Source organism: Salmo salar, chromosome ssa27 (assembly GCF_905237065.1).
Source record: "Salmo salar chromosome ssa27, Ssal_v3.1, whole genome shotgun sequence".
NCBI lineage: Eukaryota > Metazoa > Chordata > Actinopteri > Salmoniformes > Salmonidae > Salmo > Salmo salar.
Window position 1 is genome coordinate 35,346,567 of NC_059468.1, and position 25,934 is coordinate 35,372,500.

The 25,934-nt window shown below is 43.2% G+C and overlaps 1 protein-coding gene across 3 annotated transcripts in view; it reads right to left on the bottom strand.

Moving 5' to 3' along the window:
* LOC106589004 (zinc finger transcription factor Trps1) overlaps positions 1 to 25,934 on the bottom strand; it is a 207,459-nt gene that overhangs the window by 33,809 nt on the left and 147,716 nt on the right. The window lies entirely within an intron of this gene.

The window sequence follows — 25,934 nt, forward strand, 5'->3', positions numbered from 1 at the left end:
AGGAATTATAATAATGGTAGGCTAATAAAAACATTAAAACATAGGCCTAATAAAAAAACAGATGCATTTGTCGTTGGTAAGGAGATCACATAGCAGCATGACGTCTAATAGGTTTATTTACTTTTATTATATAGGCCTAAATCATAATTATATAGCAGGACATGTCTCTCATTTCCTGACATAACTGGTTTAAATTATTCCTACTACACAACAAATAGTAGACTACCATTTACCAATCGCTCATTCAATAGTAGGCTACCATTTACCAATCGCTCATTCAATAGTAAACTACCATTTACCAATCGCTCATTCAATAGTAAACTACCATTTACCAATCGCTCATTCAATAGTAAACTACCATTTACCAATCGCTCATTCAATGTTAGACTACCGTTTACCAATCGCTCATTTAATAGTAGGCTACCATTTACCAATCGCTCATTTAATAGTAGGCTACCATTTACCAATCGCTCATTCAATAGGCAAGCATGCTCGACAGTAAATAGACCTGTAGCCTTGGCAGTATGTGACAGCATGGTTAGGCTACAGTATTCCTGCGCCATAGGATTAGGAGCATGACATCATTGCCTATTTAATCTCAGAGCCTATACCAAGGCAGGATAGGTGAGTGACATCATTGTCTATTTAATCTCAGAGCATATACCAAGGCAGGAGATAGAAACACAATCATGTGTTGATTAACAAAATATTGAAAAAAAAATGTGTCTTTTGCATAGAAGCCTGGGCTGTAACATTTACTTTTAAATTGGTCGAAAGGACAAGCAATCTTGCACAATGCGCGGCCAGTGTTTGGCACTATAGGCAGCATGCATTTTGGGGGGGAAAAGTCACTGCGGCATTCTGCACACACCTCTAAAGACATGTGCAAAAATGTTCCATTGTGCTTTCTTTTAGGAACTATCATGTCCCAGTTCTGAGATCGCCAAATTCTAAAGCAAATGAGGGAGTTTTTATTACCATATAAGGTGAATGGAGGGAGTTTTGCAGGCAGGGTTGTAGAGCTAATAATAATAATAATATGAATAATAAAATAATAATCATAAAACAATACTATTATTAATAATAATAATAATAATTACATAATTAAATATTACTAATAATATAATAAAAATAAAATACGACTAATAATACTAATAAAACAATAATAATATTAATATTATTAATAATAATAGTAATACAATAATAAAAATAATAACAATAAAATGCCTGATTTATCAATGAAAATATGCAGATACAGTGGGGGGAAAAAAGTATTTGATCCCCTGCTGATTTTGTACGTTTGCCCACTGATAAAGAAAGGATCAGTCTATAATTGTAATGGTAGGTTTGTTTGAACAGTGAGAGATAATAATGTGTAGACTGTCAGCCATTGAGTGTATCCATGAGTTCTATGGACTTACCTTGGATTCAGCCTTTTGGGAAAACCACCCATCACCATCACCATCACCACCATCCACCTCCAACCAAATATGACCTGACGCCAGCCTTCAACACGTATTCTGACAATACACTACAACACTTTGCCAAAACTTCTAGTGAATACTTCAACTATCTGAGTTCCAAGTGTGATATTCCCTGCACAGCAAACTGCAAGAAACTACATAGAAACACCAGAGCAATAATAAGCATGAACAGGTCATATTATTAGTCCTCGGGCCAATGATAAATGACTCCTACAGTGTTCTGCACCGTCGCTACCCTAGGTGTTGCATGTGCATTCTGTGTCTGTGATTGATTATTAATGCCTTGTGTTCCATTGGCCTTCCTAGAGACGCCTCCCACTCATTCCATCCTCCCGGTGAGGGGAATGCTGGGTAATTAGATATTGGGGCCTTAATTACATGTATTTATTTATTGGGTTTGTTCCCACCACACCAGGGCTTCCAGGTGGGTGAGGACTAAACACCCACTGCCCACCACTTCATCAGGAGGTGACAGGAAGGATGGAACTTTATTTCATTTCAGTTAAATTAGAATCAAAAGTAAATTTCCGTTATTTAGCCAATAAGGGCTTGTAAGTAAACATTCAGAGGCCTGTTGTATTAGGCGCATGTGACAAATACAACTTGATTTTATTTGATAGTAGCTGAGTAACAGCTATCATATCAAAGAATAATAATAAGTATTATTATAATTATAATAACACGAATAATAATAATAATAACAATATTTGTTATATGTGATATGTTATATCAAATATGACACTGTCCCTTTGCTCAACCCACTGCCTTTCTCTTTCTTACTAGTCATTTTCCCATAACACTTTGCTCCTGAAACCTCAGCCATTAAAACTGGGTTAGAGTAAAACATATATAGCTTGGAGACTATGTGCTCATAGGAATGCAGCACAGAGTACCACATAAGTGAGACTGATTGTTTGTTACGTTCCCCAGCAAGAAAACCAAATAGTGTCGTTCAAACAGAAGGGGGAACTAAAAAAAGAGTCACTGACCAACAACCAAAATGAAACAGGTTGGGACACATGGGGGTTTCCACTGAAAAGTTGACTAGCAACAACAACTGGGACCTAAAAGACGCCCACCATGAGGCCCACCAAAGTTGTCCTAGAAGAGGCAAACAAAAGAAAAACCCACACCAAACTTAAAGACGGGAAGCAAACCAAAAAGTTGGAGCAAAACTAAATCAGATAAAGGATTGTTTGTCTAGAAATCAAACTAAAGGTGCTAACCCTCCACACCTATCAAGACAACTGGAGCATTTGGCCAGCCACTCTTACATAGCACCTGGGCCAGCATTTGGCCAGCACTGGGCCAGCACGGTGCGCCCAACGTGCTAACAAGCTATACGTGCTAAAGTCCAAAAACCAAAGCCTGTAACAGTGATGCTCATCACACAAGAGGCTGACATCTAAATAATTACTGATTACTGACAGGGTTGTGGGAGGCAGAGAGAGAGAGACAGAGAGAGAGAGAGAGATGTAGAGAGAGAAAGAAAGAGAGAGAGATGTAGAGAGAGAGAGAAAGAGATGTAGAGAGAGATAGAAAGAGAGGGAGAGAGAGACAAAGAGAGAGAGAAAGAGATATATAGAGAGAGAGAAAGAGAGAGATGTAGAGAGAAAGAGAGAGAATGTAGAGAGAGAGAAAGAGAGAGAAAGAGAGATGTATAGAGAGAGGTGTAGAGAGAGAAAGAGAGAGAGAGAGAGAGAGAGAGAGCATGTGGTCTAAAACAAGTGCTAATAGACAAAGCCCTTGAAATTAAATGGCATTTAATTCACTTAAGTAATCTGCAGGAGCACTTACATTAAATAAACAATTATTTAATCAGCTGTGGGGAAATTAGGTGAACCCCTACTGACAATTTCAATTTCTGAAATCCTGCGTCAACATTTTGGGCTTGGGTGCAAGCATCTTGCTGCCTTCGGCACACATCTGGTTATAATTCCAGACATACTGAACCATCAAGTCCTCTCTCACTAGGAGGTTATCCCGGGTTTACGCAAATCCAGTGTCTCTCTCTAAATTGCTTCCCTAATTGTATAATTCGGTTTGAGTTTAATAAATTAATAGTAATTTATTCCTAAAAGATTTACTCCTCAACAGAATCTAAAAAGGGAATATTGTGACGTTAGAAGTCACAGTAATAAAAGCAGAACACTGGGAATACACTTTCACAATTTACTGCTAATACACTGATACACTAATACACTGACACACTGATACACTGATACACTAATACACTGATACACTAATACACTGATACACTGATACACTGATACGCTAATACACTGATACACTAATACACTGATACACTAATACACTGACACACTGATACACTGATACACTAATACACTGATACACTGATACACTAATACACTGATACACTGATACACTGATACGCTAATACACTTATACACTAATACACTGATACACTGATACGCTAATACACTGATACACTAATACACTGATACACTGATACACTAACACACTGATACACTGATACACGAATACACTGATACACTAATACACTGATACACTAATGCACTGATACACTAACACACTAATACACTGACACACTAATACACTGACACACTAATACACTGACACACTAATACACTGATACACTAATACACTGATACACCGATACACTGATACACCGATACACTGACACACTGATACACTAATACACTGATACACTAACACACTGACACACTGATACACTAATACACTGATACACTGATACACTAATACACTGATACACTGATACACTAACACACTGATACACTGATACACGAATACACTGATACACTAATACACTGATACACTGATACACTGATACACTGATACACTAACACACTAACACACTGATACACTGATATACTAATACACTGACACACTGATACACTAATACACTGATCCACTAACACACTAATACACTAACACACTAATACACTGATACACTAATACACTGACACACTGATACACTAATACACTGATACACTGACACACTAACACACTGACACACTGACACACTAATACACTGACACACTAATACACTGACACACTAATACACTAATACACTGACACACTAACACACTGACACACTGACACACTAATACACTGACACACTGACACACTAATACACTGACACAGTAACACACTAATACACTGACACACGAATACACTGACACACTAATACACTGACGCACTAACACACTGACACACTAATACACTGACACACTGACACACTAATACACTGACACACTGACACACTAATACACTGACACACTGACACACTAATACACTGACACACTGACACACTAATACACTGACACACTAATACACTGACACAGTAACACACTGACACACTAATACACTGACACAGTAACACACTAACACACTGACACACTAATACACTGACACACTAATACACTGACACACTAATACACTGACACACTGACACACTAACACACTGACACACTAATACACTGACATACTGACACACTGACGCACTGATTGTAGAGCGTTAAATCAACTTTTAACACCAAATGACAGGAATAGGAGGTTTAAATCAACCGTAAACACCAAATGACAGGAATAGGAGGTTTAAATCAACCGTAAACACCAAATGACAGGAATAGGAGGTTTAAATCAACCGTAAACACCAAATGACAGGAATAGGAGGTTTAAATCAACCGTAAACACCAAATGACAGGAATAGGAGGTTTAAATCAACCGTAAACACCAAATGACAGGAATAGAAGGATTAAATCAACCAAATGTTTTCTTTTTTGAACTCATTCTCTCTCCTCCTTATGCATATTGGTGATGTCACAACGCGGCCTCTGTTCCCCCTACTTGAATGAGAAATACAGTATGCAGCTTGACAACAGATGTAAATGTCGAGAGCCAGGCTAACCCACAGAAAGATGCTTATAGTCCTTCTCTGCTAATATCTCCAAAATACAACACATACAGCGCCTTCAGAAAGTATACATACAGCTTGACTTATTCCACACTTTGTTGTGTTACAGCCTGAGTTCAAAATGGACGAAATAGTATTTTATAATTAGATCCAAGTCTATCATTAGATCCAAGATTCCTAGAGTAGAACCCTATGAGCACAGAGCCATATACCGTTGAAGTCGGAAGCTTACATACACCTTAACCAAATACATTTAAACTCACTTTTTATCAATTCCTGACATTTAATCAGAGTAAAAATTCCCTGTCTTAGGTCAGTAAGGATCACCACTTTATTTTAAGAACATGGAATGTCAGAACAGTAGTAGAGAGAATTATTTATTTCAGCTTTTATTTATTTCATTACATTCCCAGTGGGTCAGAAGTTTACATACACTCAATTAGTATTTGGTAGCATTGCTTTTAAATTGTTTAACTTGGGTCAAACGTTTTGGGTAGCCTTCCACAAGCTTCCCACAATATATTGATTGAATTTTGGCCCATTCCTCCTGACAGAGCTGGTGTAACTGAGTCAGGTTTGTAGGCCTCCTTGCTCGTACACGCTTTTTCAGTTCTGCCCACAAATTTTCTATAGGATTGAGGTCAGGGCTTCGTGATGGCCACTCCAATACCTTGACTTTGTTGTCCTTAAGCCATTTTGCCACAACTTTGGAAGTCTGCTTCGGGTCATTGTCCATTTGGAAGACCCATTTGAGACCAAGCTTTAACTTCCTGACTGATGTCTTGAGATGTTGCTTCAATATATCCACATAATTTTCCTTTCCTCATGATGCCATCTATTTTGTGAAGTGCACCAGTCCCTCCTGCAGCAAAGCACCCCCACAATATGATGCTGCCACCCCCGTGCTTCACGGTTGGGATGGTGTTCTTCGGCTTGCAAGCCTCCCCCCTTTTCCTCCAATTATAACGACAGTCATTATGGCCAAACAGTTCTATTTTTGTTTCATCAGACCAGAGGACATTTCTCCAAAAAGTACGATCTATGTTCCCATGTGCAGTTGAAAACTGCAGTTTGGCTTTTTATGGCGGTTTTGGAGCAGTAGCTTCTTCCTTGCTGAGTGGCCTTTCAGGTTATGGCAATATAGGACTTGTTTTACTGTGGATATAGATACTTTTGTACTTGTTTCCTCCAGCATCTTCATAAGGTCCTTTGCTGTTGTTCTGGGATTGATTTGCACTTTTCACACCAAAGTACATTCATCTCTAGGAGACAGAACGCATCTCCTTCCTGAGTGGTATGACGGCTGCGTGGTCCCATGGTGTTTATACTCGCATACCATTGTTTGTACAGATGAACATGGTACCTTCAGGCATTTGGAAATTGCTCTCAAGGAAGAACCAGACTTGTGGAGGTCTACAATTTTTTTTCTGAGGTCTTGGCTGATTTCATTTGATTTTTCCATGATGTCAAGCAAAGAGGCATTACGTTTGAAGGTAGGCCTTGAAATATATCCACAGGTACACCTCCATTGACTCAAATGATGTCAATTAGCCTATCAGAAGCTTCTAAAGCCATGACATAATTTTCTGGAATTTTCCAAGCTGTTTAATGGCAGAGTCAACTTAGTGTATGTAGACTTCTGACCCACTGGAATTGTGATACAGTGAGTTATAAGTGAAAAATGAGTTTTAATGACTCCAACATAAGTGTATGCAAACTTCTGACCCACTGGAATTGTGATACAGTGAGTTATAAGTGAAACATGAGTTTAAATGACTCCAACATAAGTGTATGTAAACTTCTGACCCACTGGAATTGTGATACAGTGAGTTATAAGTGAAAAATGAGTTTTAATTACTTTTTAACCAGGTAGGCTAGTTGAGAAGAAGTTTTCACTTACAACTGCGACCTGGCCAAGATAAAGCAAAGCAGTGCGACAAAAACAACAACACAGAGTTACACATGGGATAAACAAACGTACAGTCAATAAAACAATAGAAGAATCTATATACAGTGTGTGCAAATGTAGTAACATTAGGGAGGTAAGGCAATAAATAGGCCATACTGGCAAAATAATTACAATTTAGCATTAATACTGGAGTGATAGATGTGCAGATGATGATGTGCAAGTAGAGATACTGGGGTGCAAAAGAGCAAAAAAATAACAATATGGGGATGAGGTAGTTGGGTGGGCTATTTACAGATGGGCTGTGTACAGGTGCAGTGATCGGTAAGCTGCACCTTTTATAAACAGCAGCAGTACAATAGTAGCAGGGTACATTAAACTCATGTGAACCAGCAGGCCGTACAAAGAGACTAACACGAAAGCCGAGTCACTCTGGTTCAACAAGACATAATGGACAGCTTATGTAAACCACTATAATCAATTCCTGAATGGGAACAATGCCCTGTTCTTCCATTTAGCCCTTAAAAAAAAATAAGACTTTCCCTTTCACCCTTTCACTCTTTCACTTGTCTTTATGTATTCTGGGTCTCATCGTTATCTAGATCTTCCTGTGATATGAAGGGTCCTTCTGACCGTCCAGTTCCGAGGATGGAGGACAGATCCTGGCAGGGTGACAGAGGAGTGTGGTTGGTACCATGTCTCTAACGCCTAACTGTGTCACCTGTCATCTTGTCTCGCTGCCATCCCCTGTCACTCCTGTGTTGTGTGTGGCTGTGTGTGACACTCCAAAGACTGGGATATGTGGCAGAGGCACAATATAATCTCACCTAGGGGGACAAAGGAAGTCAAAAAGACAATGGGGCCTTCCGCGAAAGGAGGTTGGGAATGCGATGACATCAATGCATTCTGAGTGAGCTGAGACCTCGACTTGCGTGACACAAAAGGACCAGTGATATAGGCCACTGTCAGTCAGGCTGGTAGGAGAAAGAGAAGGATGATTGGCCCAGTTCCTCCTCATTTATCTCTCTTGTTAAGCAGGTCTGCTCTCCTAGTATGGGTGGGACGTCTTAGCGCCGATTGTGTGTGGGATAGAGAATAACCTCTTGTGGACAGATCTACATAAACAGAACGGGTACCGTAGAATCTGTCAGGAAGGAATGGGATGCGTGGGAAAATGAGCTGCAGGAGTTCCGGTCTTTGGGGTTTTCGTCACTGGTTATTTGGACAAATCACAATTTTGCAGGTGTGTAGCATCTTTTGAATTTTGGAAAGGGAGGGGACATTCCAGCCGTAACTTGCAAAGAGACAAGGTGGAGCTCCTCAGTCCGTTTCCGCTTTCACTTTAGCATCTCTTAATCCCTCCTCTTAACATGTATGGACACAGAACTTAATCAAGCAGCTGACCAATTACATGAGACTTTAGTTCTGGGTTAACCGAGATTATACAGAGGATTATTCACTGCCTGAGGGGATAGGTATGTTTATGGGTAGAACAGGGAGTGTCACGATCGTCAAAAGGAGTAGACCAAGGTGCAGCGTGGTACGTGTTCATCTTGAATTTATTTTAACTCAGAACACTTCAACAAAAAGAATAAACAATGACTAACGACCGGCACATCTTGCAGGCTATAACGAGCAGTACAAAAATAACATCCCACAACTACATGTGGGGAAAAGGCTGCCTAAGTATGATTCCTAATCAGAGACAACGATAGACAGCTGCCTCTGATTAGGAACCATACTTGGCTCAACACAAAGTAATATAAACCATAGAATGCCCACCCCACACCCTGACCTAACAAGCTAGAGAAATAAACCGTCTCTCTCAGGTCAGGGCGTGACACAGATCATCACTGGAGGCTTCCTACGTGGAGCTGGAACCGGTCTCACCGGACTGGGGAGACGCACAGGAGACTGGGTGCGCAGAGCAGGCACAGGGTATACTGGGCCATGGAGGCGCACTGGAGGTCTGGAGCTTAGGGCTTGCACACCCCGTCCTGGCTGGATGGTTATTTTAGCCTGGCAAGGGCGGAGCGCTGGCACAGGATGAACTGGGCTGTGCTGGTGAACGGGGGGGTACCGTGCATAGAGCTGGCGCAGGATAACCTGGGCCGAGGAGACGCACCGGAGACCAGGAAGGCTGAGCAGGCACACTCCTTCCTGGCTGAGTGCCAACTCTAGCACGGCAACGGTGAGGAGCTTGCACCGAGTGCACTGGGCTGTGAGTGCGTACTTGCGACACAGTGCGCATCACCGCATAACACGGTGCTTGCTCGGTCACTCGCTCCCCACGGTAAGCACGCGGAGTTGGCTCAGGTCTCAACCCCGACTTCGCCAATCTCCCCGTGTGCCCCCCCCACAATTTTTTGGGGCGCTGCCTCTCGGGCTTCCGTTGTTTCCTTGCCTGTTCCTCCCAGTATCGCCGTTCCGCTTTCGCTGCCTCTATCTCCTCTTGCGGACGGCGATACTCCCCAGGCCTTGTCCAGGGTCCTGCCCCATCCAGGATTTCTTCCCAGGTCCAGTCAATCGGTCCACGCTGCTTGGTCCTTTGGTGGTGGGATCTTCTGTCACAATCGTCAAAATGAGTAGACCAAGGTGAAGCGTGGTACGTGTTCATCTTGAATTTATTTTAACTCAGAACACTTCAACAAAAAGAATAAACAATGACTAAAGACCGGCACATCTTGCAGGCTATAACGAGCAGTACAAAAATAAGATCCCACAACTACATGTGGGGAAAAGGCTGCCTAAGTATGATTCCTAATCAGAGACAACGATAGACAGATGCCTCTGATTAGGAACCATACTCGGCTCAACACAAAGAAATATAAACCATAGAATGCCCACCCCACACCCTGACCTAACAAGCTAGAGAAATAAACCGTCTCTCTCAGGTCAGGGCGTGACAGGAAGAGGGAAGGGAGAATTGGCTTCCTAATTGCTGGCCTCAATCGACTGAAAAATCTGCTTCGGAAATTCAGTAGTGAATAATTCAGACACTGTTGTAAATGCTATCATCTTTGTAGTTCTTATAACTATTAATAACTAATAATAACTAATAAATCCACAGCAAGGAGAGATGAGTATCTAAATTCATTTTTACATGGTTACATGTTGACATGGTTACATTTTGTCATGGTTACATTTTCACATTTTGACATGGTTACATTTTGACATGGTTACATTTTGACATGGTTACATTTTGACATGATAACATTGTTACATTTTTACATGGTTACATGGTTACATTTTGACATGGTTACATTTTGACATGATAACATTGTTACATTTTTACATGGTTACATGGTTACGTGGTTACATGGTTATATTTTTACATGGTTACATGGTTACGTGGTTACATGGTTACATTTTTTACATGGTTACATGGTTATATTGTTACATTTAGACATGGTTATATTGTTACATTTAAACATGGGTACATTGTTACATTTAAACATGGTTACATGTTTACATGATTTTACATGGTTACATTTTGACATGGTTACATTGTTACATGTTTACATGGTTACATTTTGACATGGTTACATTGTTACATGTTTACATGGTTACATTTTGACATGGTTACATTGTTACATGGTTACATTTTGACATGGTTACATTGTTACATGTTTACATGGTTACATTTTGACATGGTTACATTTTTACATGGTTACATTTTGACATGGTTACATAGTTACATTGTTACATTTTTTGCATGGTTACAAGGTTACATTGTTACATTTTTACATGGTTACATTGTTACATTTTTACATAGTTACATTATTACATTGTTACATGTTTACATTGTTACATTTTCTTATCCAGCCAGACAAAAGTCACAGGGCTTCATCACAGTACACTAGTGATCTTTTAGCCTGTGGCCAGTGAGGTAATGTTGTCAACAGAAGAAAAAGTCTAAACTCTACGAGGAGACAGACATGATGGGAACCACCCAGAGGTAAACTCTGCCACTCTTTAGTTGAATAGTCTGTGTGCTGTAATGCTCTGTGAAAACGAGGACAGAGAAACCTCAATTCACCTCGCCCTGAAGGGAAACACGCACACACATGCATGCACACAAACGAACACGCACAGAAATGGGCAAACACACACACACACACACACACACACACACCCCTCACGGCTGACAGTTGTCCCCTGTCTGTCCACTGTAGACCATCCACTACATGAGCTGATGGAAGCATTTACTGAGACATTTTGTAGACGGTTTGCAGCTCAGTGCACTGTCCTATTCTACCAGTGGTTACCTAGCCAGACAAATCATAGCCATCATCCAAAGATATTTCTAGTAGAAAAGCCTGTTTCTGAGAACATGTGATCAGGTCAGGGTGAATCTATCTGGACACAGAAAGCTCCTTTGTGATCACACAAAGAAAATGCCCAGATATTGTGGGGACTGCATTCATACACACTATTTCACAACACTGCTTCAAAACAGTTGCAGCGCTGTACAGTATTTACTGTGCATATGCCATCATCCGTCTGTCAAGGCCTCTATGCATCCTGTCATACTCCAGTATTTATTTAATAATATCCCACTGAATACCCCCCACACACACAAAAAGGCTACAAAACAGAAGGCTTATGAGAGAGTGAGAGAGAGAGCGAGACATAGAGAAAGAGACAGAGAGAAAGAGAGAGCGAGAGAGAGAGAAACAGAGACAGAGAGAGAAAGGCCGCCGTAGGCAGACCTGGCTCTCAGGAGAAGACAGGCTATGTGCACACTGCCCACAAAATGAGGTGGAAACTGAGCTGCACTTCCTAACCTCTTTGCCAAATGTATGACTATATTAGAGACACATATTTCCCTCAGATTACACAGATCCACAAAGAATTCAAAACAAATCCAACTTTGATAAACTCCCATATCTACTGGGTGAAATACCACAGTGTTCCATCACAGCAGCAAGATGTGTGACCTGTTGCCATAATAAAAGGACAACCAGTGAAGAACAAACACCATTGTAAATACAACCCATAGTTATGTTTTTTATTTTCCCTTTTGTACTTTACTATTTGCACATCGTTATAACACTGTATATAGACATAATATGACATTTGAAATGTCTTTATTATTTTTGAACTTTTGTGAGAGCAATATAAACATGTTTCCCATGCCAATAAAGCCCTGAGAGAGACAGACAGAGAGAGAGACAGACAGAGAGAGAGAGAGAGAGAGAGAGAGAGAGAGAGAGAGAGAGAGAGAGAGAGAGAGAGAGAGAGAGAGAGATAATAAAGTTCATGTTTACAGTAGTCCAGAGTATGTAAAGGTTAAATAATCCCCGCGGAGCTCAGTGAACCTAAAGAAACACAGTGTATGCAGGAAATCCAATGGAGCACATTTATTGGACTACTGGAGAGGCAGTCATGTTTTCATGCAGGCAGTGACTCAGTCTAAACTGATCTAAACCACACGTACAGCACTATACTAGTCACCCAGACAGACTCAGAAAAGTCTACAGTACACTCTGGTACATTGCACCACATCTTACTCAACATCATATAGATTTACCAGCCAGACTCAGGGATAGACTGAGAGAGTACACAACTACAGTACACTACTACAGTACACTACTACAGTACACTACTACAGTACTGTCTGTCACCATACTGCCTATCACTACACTGCCTATCATCATACCACCTGGCACCATGCTGTCTGTCACCATACTGCCTCTCACCATACTGCCTATCACCATACTGCCTATCACCATACTGCCTATCACCATACTGCCTGTCACCATACTGCCTGGCACCATACTGCCTGGCACCATACTGCATTTCACTAGGTCCCGTGTGGCTCAGTTGGTAGAGCATGGTGTTTGCAACGCCAGGGTTGTGGGTTCGATTCCCACGGGGGACCAGTACCGAGAAACAATGTATGAAATGTATGCATTCACTACTGTAAGTCGCTCTGGATAAGAGCGTCTGCTAAATGACTAAAATATTTAAATGTTTAAAAAAAATTCACTGTGTCTTCAGTTAGCAACACAAATCGCAGTACAAAGGAGACAGAGCACCCCCCTCTCTCTCACTGTGACAATCACTCGACCACAACTGCAAAGTTGAGTCTACTGAACTGGGAAAATTCAGTTAGTTTGCCCCCTAAAGAGGGAAATGTAGCTAGTTTTGGGCAATTTAGCCATTTTGCTTGATATTACCTACTAAGGCTCTATTTGCACGGTACTAGTATTACTATAGAAAGTCAGTTATGTAATTATTACCCCAGCATGTCCATTTTTCCAGTGGACAATTCGGACGGGATTAGTCTTACTAAATTGCCCCTGTAATTATTTTTTGTCCCTCATTCACAATTGACCGTTATGACGGAAGCCTGGAAGCTCTTCTAGTCGTGAAGATATTTCAAATGTCTAGGGATAGTCTAATATTGAGCTAATGGTCTTCAGTTCAGAGAAAGACATAATGAATATCAATAAGAACCATGAACTGCAACCTATGCAGACATTTAATTACCTGACGGATTTGGCAATTTATCAATTAATTGGCACTAAATTGTCCACTTCATCTTTTAAAAGAGAAGTACGACACTAGGAAAGTTGATATGTGACATAAAATATCATTCATCTGCAGGCTACATACATAGCACTTCCTTTTAAGAATTCATTTCGTCCCATGTTCTTACCCAAACTGGGTGCAGCACCTGTTAAACACCGTAACATCCCTCAACACAGGGATGCCGATTCCCACGGGATACGGATTATCAGAGGACCTGGGAGTTTGACGAAATACAGCAGGTTTTTAGGACTGGGATAATAACCTTCCTGCCAAGTAAAAATGACTGACATTTGTGCTCGTGCAGATACTGTAATTACATTACCTAAGCTCCCCCAGTAAAACGTATCTCGTCCGAGTAGGGCTTAAGACACGTGAAACACAGGGGTGTAGAAGCAGGAACCTGGCCTGCGTCCCAAATGGCACCCTATTCCCAATATAGTGCACCACAGGTCTCTGGACTAAAGTAGTGCACTACATAGGGACTAGGGTGCCATTTGGGATGTACACCTCCTATCCTTCACACTGAGTCTGGAAGTGGTATCTAAGCTTTATCGTCTCTGAGAACGACACAAACCTCAAATTAACCAAAATAAGACAAACTTCAAATTAACCAAAATAAGACAAACCTCAAATTAACCAAAATAAGACAAACCTCAAATTAACCAAAATAAGACAAACATTTTTCAGAGGGGAGGCTGTAGTGGAAAGTTTCATTTCACTTTAAGAAACAGAGTTAGTACCCGGCCGGGCATGGCAATGAGAGTTAGTTTTGAGCCCTGCTATAGGTCTTAATTGCCTAGCAACATGGGACAAGTAAGTCCTCCAAATGAGGACTTACTCAACCAAGGACAGAGGGAAATGTAATTGTGCCTAATTTGGATGATTAGGGTGTTTTCAGACAGAAGGGATAATGAGTGGCACTTTATTTTATTAAATCCTCCTCTAAACGACTGGAATAGGAGAACAGGCACTTCGGCCATGAGGCCTTCACCTTCATCAGTCGTCTGAGTATAAACGAAGCCTTGACAAATGACTTAACAGGGCCAATTAAAAGTCCTGGAGGGCTGATACAGAGGGAAGAGAGACAGTCGGCAGAAGAGCCATTCTGGCCGGGAGAAGGAGGATTCGGAAGGAGGGGAGCCCATCGGCAGAAGAGCCATTCTGGCCAGGATGGAGGCAATCTAAGGTGTGCTGGGGAACAGGGAATGGGTCCTCATCAAATTCGACATACCAATTAGGATCCGGCTAAAAATACTTAAGTCAGTTATAGAACCCATTGCACTTTATGGTTGTGAGGTCTGGGATCTGCTCACCAACCAAGAATTCACAATATGGGACAAACACCAAATTGAAACTCTGCAGGCAGAATTCTGCAAAAATATCTTCTGTGTACAACGTAAAACACCAAATAATGCTTGCAGTGCAGAATTAGGCCGATACCCGCTAATTATCAAAATCCAGAAAAGATCGGTTAAATTCTACAACCACCTAAAAGGAAGCGAATCCAAAACCTTAGATAACAAAGCCATCACCTACAGAGAGATGAACCTGGAGAAGAGTCCCCGAAGCAAGATGGTCCTGGGGCTCTGTTCACAAACACAAACAGATCTCACAGAGCCCCAGGACAGCAACACAATTATACCCAACCAAATCATGAGAAAACAAAAAGATAATGACTTGACACATTGGAAAGAATAACAAAAAAACTTAGCAAACTAGAATGCTATTTGGCCCTAAACAGAGAGTACACAGTGGCAGAATACCTGACCACTGTGACTGACCCAAACTTAAGGAAAGCTTTGACTCTGTACAGACTCAGTGAGCAGTGCCTTGCTATTAAGAAAGGTTGCCGTAGGCAGACCTGGCTCTCAAGAGAAGACAGGCAATGTGCACACTGCCCACAAAATGAGGTGGAAACTGAGCTGCACTTCCTAACCTCCTGCCAAATGTATGACCATATTAGAGACACATATTTCCCTCAGATTACACAGATCCACAAAGAATTAGAAAACAAACCTAATTTTGATAAACTCCCATATCTACTGAGTGAAATACCACAGTGTGCCATCTCAGCAGCAAGATTTGTGACCTGTTGCCACAAGAAAAGGGCAACCAGTGAAGAACAAACAGCATTGTAAACACAACCCATATTTATGTTTATTTATTTTCCCTTTTGTACTTTAACTATTTGCATATCGTTACAACACTGTATAGACATAATATGACATTTGAAATGTATTTTTTCTTTTGGAACTACTGTAAGTGTAATGTTTACTGTTAATTTTATTGTTCATTTCACTTTTGTTTATTATCTACTTCACTTGCTTTGGCAATGTTAACATATGTTTCCCATGCCAATAAAGCCCCTTGAATTGAATTGAATGGAGAGAGAGGGGGGAAGGGGAGAGAGGGTTGAAGAGAGAAAGAGAGAGGGTTAAAGAGAGAGAGAGAGAGAGAGAGAGAGAGAGAGAGCAGGTGAGAGAGAGAGTGAGAGTGAGTGAGAGAGCGTTAGAGAGAGAGAGAAATGGAGAGAGACAGAATAGAGGGAGAAAATCCAATAGTTTCAGAAGTCTGTCATGCTATTTTCCTGTTTTCCGTGTTCACCTTGACCCACATGACCTCCTCAGCACCACTCATTTCCCCAAACCTCGACCCTTCCTCTCCAGAACACTAACACCAGCCACACAGGTCACAGAGAGCAACATTGGGAAGGACTCACAATCTATTTTAGGATTACACACAGACAGATACACGCACAGACACACACGCACACGTGCACACACAGAGCAACAAACTAAAAAGTAGCAAATCATCAGAAAATAATCCACAAGGATGTGTGGGCAAAAATATAAAATAATCCTTGGTATTTGTATTTTCTTTGAATATTCCTTACTTTTATTTTGCACATGAGAGACTTCATTAATGTATTGAACACTGTAGATACATTGTACACAGTGTTGCTATCAGTCCACATCTATCCCTCTCAGAGCACTAGCTAGCCACAGTGTTGCTATCAGTCCACATCCATCCCTCTCAGAGCACTAGCTAGCCACACTGTTGCTATCAGTCCACATCCATCCCTCTCAGAGCACTAGCTAGCCACACTGTTGCTATCAGTCCACATCCATCCCTCTCTGAGCACTAGCTAGCCACAGTGTTGCTATCAGTCCACATCTATCCCTCTCAGAGCACTAGCTAGCCACAGTGTTGCTATCAGTCCACATCTATCCCTCTCAGAGCACTAGCTAGCCACAGTGTTGCTATCAGTCCACATCCATCCCTCTCAGAGCACTAGCTAGCCACACTGTTGCTATCAGTCCACATCCATCCCTCTCAGAGCACTAGCTAGCCACAGTGTTGCTATCAGTCCACATCCATCCCTCTCAGAGCACTAGCTAGCCACAGTGTTGCTATCAGTCCACATCCATGCCTCTCAGAGCACTAGCTAGCCACACTGTTGCTATCAGTCCACATCCATCCCTCTCAGAGCACTAGCTAGCCACACTGTTGCTATCAGTCCACATCCATCCCTCTCAGAGCACTAGCTAGCCACACTGTTGCTATCAGTCCACATCCATCCCTCTCAGAGCACTAGCTAGCCACAGTGTTGCTATCAGTCCATATCCATCCCTCTCAGAGCACTAGCTAGCCACAGTGTTGCTATCAGTCCACATCCATCCCTCTCAGAGCACTAGCTAGCCACAGTGTTGCTATCAGTCCACATCTATCCCTCTCAGAGCACTAGCTAGCCACAGTGTTGCTATCAGTCCACATCCATCCCTCTCAGAGCACTAGCTAGCCACAGTGTTGCTATCAGTCCACATCCATCCCTCTCAGAGCACTAGCTAGCCACAGTGTTACTATCAGTCCACATCCATCCCTCTCTGAGCACTAGCTAGCCACAGTGTTGCTATCAGTCCACATCCATCCCTCTCAGAGCACTAGCTAGCCACAGTGTTGCTATCAGTCCACATCCATCCCTCTCAGAGCACTAGCTAGCCACAGTGTTGCTATCAGTCCACATCCATCCCTCTCAGAGCACTAGCTAGCCACAGTGTTGCTATCAGTCCACATCCATCCCTCTCAGAGCACTAGCTAGCCACAGTGTTGCTATCAGTCCACATCCATCCCTCTCAGAGCACTAGCTAGCCACAGTGTTACTATCAGTCCACATCCATCCCTCTCTGAGCACTAGCTAGCCACAGTGTTGCTATCAGTCCACATCCATCCCTCTCAGAGCACTAGCTAGCCACAGTGTTGCTATCAGTCCACATCTATCCCTCTCAGAGCACTAGCTAGCCACAGTGTTACTATCAGTCCACATCCATCCCTCTCAGAGCACTAGCTAGCCACAGTGTTACTATCAGCGAGAGGAGGGGAGCAGAGAAGGAGGGGAGGAGAGGAGGAGGGGAGTAGGGGAGTACAGGTCAAAAGTTTGGACACACTTACTCATTCAAGGGTTTTTCTTTACTTTTATTATTTTCTAGACACTCTGAACAGTTGATGTTGAGATGTGTCTGTTACTTGAACTCTGTGAAGCATTTATTTGGTCTGCAATCTGAGGTGCAATTAACTCTAATGAACGTATCCTCTGCAGCAGAGGCAACGCTGAGTCTTCCTTTCCTGTGGCGGTCCTCATGAGATCCAGTTTCATCATTGCGCTTGATTGTTTTTGCGACTGCACTTCAAGAAATTGACCTTCATGTCTTAAAGTAATGATGGACTGTCATTTCTCTTTTCTTATTTGAGCTGTTCTTGCCATAATATGGACTTGGTCTTTTACCAAATAGAGCTGTCTTCTGTATACACACATATTTGGTTACTACATGATTCCATATGTGTCATTTCATAGTTTTAATGTCTCCACTATTATTATACAATGTAGAAAATAGTACAAATAAAGAAAAACCCTGGAATGAGTAGGTGTGTCCAAACTTTTGACTGGTTCTGTATATAATACAGAGAAATAACAGCAACACCAGCGGAGGCGATATCAACCCTATTCCCCCTTCTAAGACAGATAGAATTAGGGCTTGTAGAATTCCAATTCAATTCAGCCTCCAGTAGTATTACCCTGCTAACTGTGACAATTCAACCTAGCAGTCTAGGAGAGGAGGAGGGGAGGAGCAGATGAGAGGAGGAGGGGAGGAGAGAAGGAGGAGAGGAGGGGAGTAGGAGGGGAGGAGCGGATGAGAGGAGGAGTGGAGGAGAGGAGGGGAGTAGGAGGGGAGGAGCGGATGAGAGGAGGAGGGGAGGAGAGAAGGAGGGGAGGATGGGAGTAGGAGGGGAGGAGCGGATGAGAGGAGTGGAGGAGAGAAGGAGGGGAGTAGGAGGGGAAGAGCGGAGCGGATGAGAGGAGGAGGGGAGGAGAGAAGGAGGGGAGGATGGGAGTAGGAGGGGAGGAGCGGGTGAGAGGAGGAGTGGAGGAGAGAAGGAGGGGAGTAGGAGGGGAGGAGTGGATGAGAGGAGGAGGGGAGGAGAGAAGGAGGGGAGGATGGGAGTAGGAGGGGATGAGCGGATGAGAGGAGGAGTGGAGGAGAGAAGGAGGGGAGGAGGAGGGGATGAGCGGATGAGAGGAGGAGTAGAGGAGAGAAGGAGGGGAGTAGGAGGGGAGGAGGAGGGGAGGAGAGAAGAAGTGAAGTCATTGGTTCTGGGTGAGCAGTGATTCACTGGACCGTTCTTTGTGTGGGGGGGATTCGGTACACCTGTACACACATACATTCCTCTACATGTTTCATACATATGTATGAGGGGAGTCAGACCCAGGGTGTTTGAACAGGCCTGCAGGTTGTGTCCATGGACTGCTTCTTTTTTAGCAGAGCAGTGGCCAAACTACCCATTCCATCTGGACCCAGAGAAACGCTCAGCGTGTGTGTTTGTGTGGTGTGTTTGTGTGTTACGCTGCCTAGGCCTGGTGCCCACCTCTCCTGCCCTCTGGCTAATTGAATGGCTAGCCTGTTTCCAATTTTCACTACTTCTAATATCTAAAGATACCCCCCACCCCTGTTGAACCCTCAAACCCCTCTAGTACAATTTAAGCCTTGACCCCTTCTGTGGCGAACCCGCTTTTCCTGCCACCCCACCCACCCCTTCTCTCCCCAAACAGGGACTCTTTGTCGACTCCCCTGTTAGCGAGCATGCTCACAGGACAAGCTTAATTATCCCTCCAATTCCTTACACATGGTTGCACGTAACACACACACACACACACACACACATCCACGAGCACGGACACACATACATCATTAAGTACAATGACTGTGCAGATGTGTAAGTGTGTGTGTGGGGGGGAGGGGGGTTCAGGTGTGCGTCTGTGTGTGTGTCTGTATGTGTGTGTGTGTGTGTGTGTGTGTGTGTGTGTGTGTGTATGAGTGTGTGTGTTTCCTATGTAGTCCACAGTTGCACCGTATTATGCCTCGGTTAATCAGATCTTGTTCCACATCTATAACTGAATCTACTTCATTCACAACACAGTTACCCCAGCTGTCATTTCCATGGTAACTGTCAGGTGAAACACCAAGTCCTCTCTACAATCTACTTCATTCACAACACAGTTACCCCAGCTGTCATTTCCATGGTAACTCTCAGGTGAAACACCAAGTCCTCTCTACAACCTAGACAGCCACATTTTCACTGTTTATTTTTGTTGTTGTGGGCTGATTGAACATATGGAGAAGGACGGAGACAACAGGGCTGATTGAACATATGGAGATGGACGGAGACAACAGGGCTGATTGAACATATGGAGATGGACAGAGACAACAGGGCCGATTGAACAAATGGAGATGGACAGAGACAACAGGGCTGATTGAACATATGGAGATGGACAGAGACAACAGGGCTGATTGAACATATGGAGATGGACAGAGACAACAGGGCCGATTGAACATATGGAGATGGACAGAGACAACAGGGCTGATTGAACATATGGAGATGGACAGAGACAACAGGGCCGATTGAACATATGGAGATGGACAGAGACAACAGGGCCGATTGAACATATGGAGATGGACAGAGACAACAGGGCCGATTGAACATATGGAGATGGACAGAGACAACAGGGCTGATTGAACATATGGAGATGGACAGAGACAACAGGGCTGATTGAACATATGGAGATGGACAGAGACAACAGGGCCGATTGAACATATGGAGATGGACAGAGACAACAGGGCTGATTGAACATATGGAGATGGACAGAGACAACAGGGCTGATTGAACATATGGAGATGGACAGAGACAACAGGGCCGATTGAACATATGGAGATGGACAGAGACAACAGGGCCGATTGAACATATGGAGATGGACAGAGACAACAGGGCCGATTGAACATATGGAGATGGACAGAGACAACAGGGCTGATTGAACATATGGAGATGGACAGAGACAACAGGGCTGATCATCACTAAACTAAGGACCCTGGGACTAAACACCTCCCTCTGCAACTGGATCCTGGACTTCCTGACAATTCATCCTAGCAGTGAACCAGTCTCCAGTAGTATTACCCTGCTAACTGTGACAATTCATCCTAGCAGTGAACCAGTCTCCAGTAGTATTACCCTGCTAACTGTGACAATTCATCCTAGCAGTGAACCAGTCTCCAGTAGTATTAACCTGCTAACTGTAGATCAAACCTGCCATCAACACACACGCAGACAAATAGCACAGGTTTAAGGAGGAAACTGATAGCCGTGTGTGTGCATGTATATGTGCACCCAACGTGTGCATGAGTGTGTGTGTATGTGTATGTATGTGTGTGTGTGTGTGTGTGTGTGTGTGTGTGTGTGTGTGTGTGTGTGTGTGTGTGTGTGTGTGTGTGTGTGTGTGTGTGTGTGGTTAGGTGTGTGGGATAGAGTGTGGGAAAATTGGGTGATAATCTAATTTAAAAAGTGTTCATTGCACTGTAATTAATGTTTGTCTACCTGTTATAATAAAAACAGAGTCACTCTACCAAAACATGTGTTGTGTTTACTTACAGGGACGTAATAAACCAAACTTTACCCATCAACCCTTTCTATAGAAAAGTAGGTAAATTAATGTTCTTGGTTTACACTAAACCCCAACCAGGGGCTTTTCACACCTATAGATACTGGAGCTATGCACTAAACCCCAACCAGGGGCTTTTCACACCTATAGATACTGGAGCTATGCACTAAACCCCAGCCAGGGGCTTTTCACACCTATAGATACTGGAGCTATGCACTAAACCCCAACCAGGGGCTTTTCACACCTATAGATACTGGAGCTATGCACTAAACCCCAACCAGGGGCTTTTCACACCTATAGATACTGGAGCTATGCACTAAACCCCAACCGTGGGGCTTTTCACACCTATAGATACTGGAGCTATGCACTAAACCCCAGCCTGGGGCTTTTCACACCTATAGATACTGGAGCTATGCACTAAACCCCAACCAGGGGCTTTTCACACCTATAGATACTGGAGCTATGCACTAAACCCCAACCGTGGGGCTTTTCACACCTATAGATACTGGAGCTATGCACTAAACCCCAACCAGGGGCTTTTCACACCTACAGATACTGGAGCTATGCACTAAACCCCAACCAGGGGCTTTTCACACCTACAGATACTGGAGCTATGCACTAAACCCCAACCAGGGGCTTTTCACACCTACAGATACTGGAGCTATGCACTAAACCCCAACCAGGGGCTTTTCACACCTACAGATACTGGAGCTATGCACTAAACCCCAGCCAGGGGCTTTTCACACCTATAGATACTGCTAGGGTTAAAAACTAAATGTGCACCCTTTGGGGTCTCCAGGACTGAGTTTGGGAAACGTTGGCCTGGGTAACAGACGTGTTGGGGAACACCCCCTCAACACCCAGAGGAGAGGAGGTGTGAGCAAGGAGGGAAGAAGCATCTGTGATGAATACAACACAAAGTAACATGGAATACTATTTCTACCTCTCTCTCTGGGTCCAGGGGACTGGCCTGAGCCTTGGAACTCATCTCATGTTACACACATGTACACACAATCGAAGCCACACTTACCACCCTAACAGTCCCTGTACTGCCTATTGAGTGGAGAGAATCCCATTCCATCTCCAATGTTCCAAGGAGCACTTCCCCCTATGTTCCAAGGAGCTCCTCCCCCTACGTTCCAAGGAGCTCCTCCCCCTACGTTAAAAGGAGCTCCTCCCCCTACGTTCCAAGGAGCTCCTCCCCCTATGTTCCAAGGAGCTCCTCCCCCTATGTTCTTCAGGTGGAGCAATGATCAGACCGTACCCATGTGAGGAGAATCAATGTTCCATCGCCGTTCCAAACTTTTTTATACCATTGCCATCGAATAATCTATTCTACACAGCCACCTGTCTAGATAGTGCAGTGACTGTGAAACGAGCTCAGGACCTGAGGTTTGAAGGAAACAGCACAGGGGACATAACAAGGGATATCTGAAATTACAGAGAAGGGAATGCTTTCTAATACATATTTTAACCATGCATGGGAGCTTAGTGCACATGGTAAAAAATGTTATTACATTTATTTTATTTTTTATTCCATTTTATTCTGTTCTATGTCCCTTATTGCTTCTAGGTTCCACAATCCAGCTAGGTCCATCATGTGTTAGTACCATCGTAGTGGCCACCCCACAGCACCAACCCTGCCCCCACAGCACCAACCCTGCCCCCATAGCACCAACCCACAGCACCTGCACTTCAACAGCCCCCTTGCTCCGCACGGCAACTCACCACCCAAGAGGAGAGGGGAGAGGGGGGAGTGGAGAAGGGAGAAGAGAGGGATGAAGAGAGGGGAGAGAGCCCAATTTATCTTTTTGTTGTGAAACTGGAACCAGGGCCAGTCCTTGCCGTTCTGCCGACCTACGTGAGACCAAAAAAATTACCCCGCAAAACTAGAATAGTCCCAGTAAGCAAAATGATGTTGAAAAGACGTCTAAAACACATATTTTCCAGACATTGAAGTTAGGTTCAATTTAGGTTCTGAATGAAAGGTGAAAAGGTATTTTCCGTATGTTTAAAATACATATTTTCCAGGACGCAGAAAAGGTGTCTTTTCCAGACATTGAAAAATACATATTTTCCAGACATTGAAATCAGGCAAATGTTGGTTATGAATGAAAGTTGAAAATAAGTAATTTATAGACCTCTATGTTTGGACCAAATTAAGGCTGGTCCAGACCGGACAAAATCTGAACCAAACATAGATGTCTATGATTGGTTCAGATCTGGTCCGGTCTGGACCAGCCTTGATTTGGTTCAAACAAAACCAAAGTCCGTAGATGTGGAAATCAAGACCGGTCCGAACTACACCAAAACAAGAAGGTGTGGACGTCGGTCCGTGCTTACTGAGGTGTAGTGTTGACTGAAATGGAATTTTATGAATGCCCATCTACGGTATGTGGTAGACCCAGCGTTTGTAAAACAGGCCGTTACATTGGCTTTATTAGTCATGATTCCTGTGACTAATCAATTTGGCTATTTAAGCTCTGAATATCAGCTACCCAACTTTATCAGAAGTTATCGTGATCCTATTTGCAAAGTATTTTATTTTTCGGTATGATCAGCTTGTCAAAAATTGGCAGATACAAACCACTGATTATGACAGTTGTGATTGTCCATTCCATGTTGTCCATTTTACTTTGACCTGTCCTGTTTTTAGGATATGTTGTTTGTTAACATGACAGCACATTTTTTATTTGATTGAGCGCCTTTTAGGTTAGACTATTTGTTCGTAGAAACCTGCATGAAGTAAAAAGTGTCTTAGGTAAGGCTATTTGTTCGTAGAAACCTGCATGATGTAAAAAGTGTCCGTCTCATTACATTGTCATACATTTTATCTCCAGCCTGTAGGCTATTGAAAAGGCCACATACTCTTTCTACCAAATCCTATATCTGCTACATGATTTATGTTAGATAATTATGTTGACGGAGCATTGCTGGAGCACTGCAGCGATGAGTCTCTCCAACAGCACCCTGTAGAGGAGCGTTGGGAATGGACAAGCTAAATATTTTGCGCCCCTGCCTTTGACAAAGTGGGCACTGCTTATCACAAGGCGGCATCAATGCTCAAAAGCCATTATGCCACTGGTTGAGATAAATTGTCATTGTTTTTGGGCAGAATTATGTGAGGTGTTTTGAACATCAGATTACTCTCTCATTTGCATTGATGAGATTCAGCCCCTGTTTATGCCAACACCATGTTTCTAATTTCTGGTTTAATACATCATTTGGGCTCGTGTCAAACTGACTCACCCCTGCCAACAACATAAACTTCAGGGTAGTGACATCGTCATGACGACAAGGCATCTTGTCAGATCTCCGGTCGGCCAAACAGAAGTGAGTGGAGTCAACTTTCCACGTCAATCTGGTCAATTCTTTTAGTAACGCATCAGCCCCCCCTCCCTCCCTACCCCCGGTGGCACCGGGGTCCTTGTGGGACCAGGACCAGGCTCACCCATGTAATGAGGGACTGTCAAAATGTCAAAGTCAATCAATAACCGGAGCTAAAGGTCAGCGGGTACGTCTCTGAGTACCATTCAATACTTCATTATGGAAGGAAAGTGCAAAGGGATGAAGATGCTGGATGGAATGTTAAAGACCTGTATATAGAGTGTCTATCCAGACCTAAAGAGGTTTTAGCTACTTTCTGTGTGTGTGTGTGTGTGTGTGTGTGTGTGTGTGTGTGTGTGTGTGTGTGTGTGTGTGTGTGTGTGTGTGTGTGTGTGTGTGTGAGTGTGTGTGTCTGTGTGTGTGCGTGTGTGTGTGAGTGCGTGTGTGTGTGTGTGTGTGAGTGCGTGTGTGTGTGCGTGTGTGTGCGTGTGTCTGTGTGTGAGTACCTGTGTGTGTGTGTGTGTGTGTGTGAGTGTGTGTGTCTGTGTGTGTGCGTGTGTGTGTGAGTGCGTGTGTGTGTCTGTGTGTGAGTGCGTGTGTGTGTGTGTGCGTGTGTGTGTGTCTGTGTGTGAGTACCTGTGTGTGTGTGTGTGTGTGTGTGTGTGTGTGTGTGTGTGTGTGTGTGTGTGTGTGTGTGTGTGTCAAATCAGACAGGTTATAATATGTGATAGTCTCCTTCTCTGGCAGAAGTAGCTCTCCTCTCCTCTCCCCTCC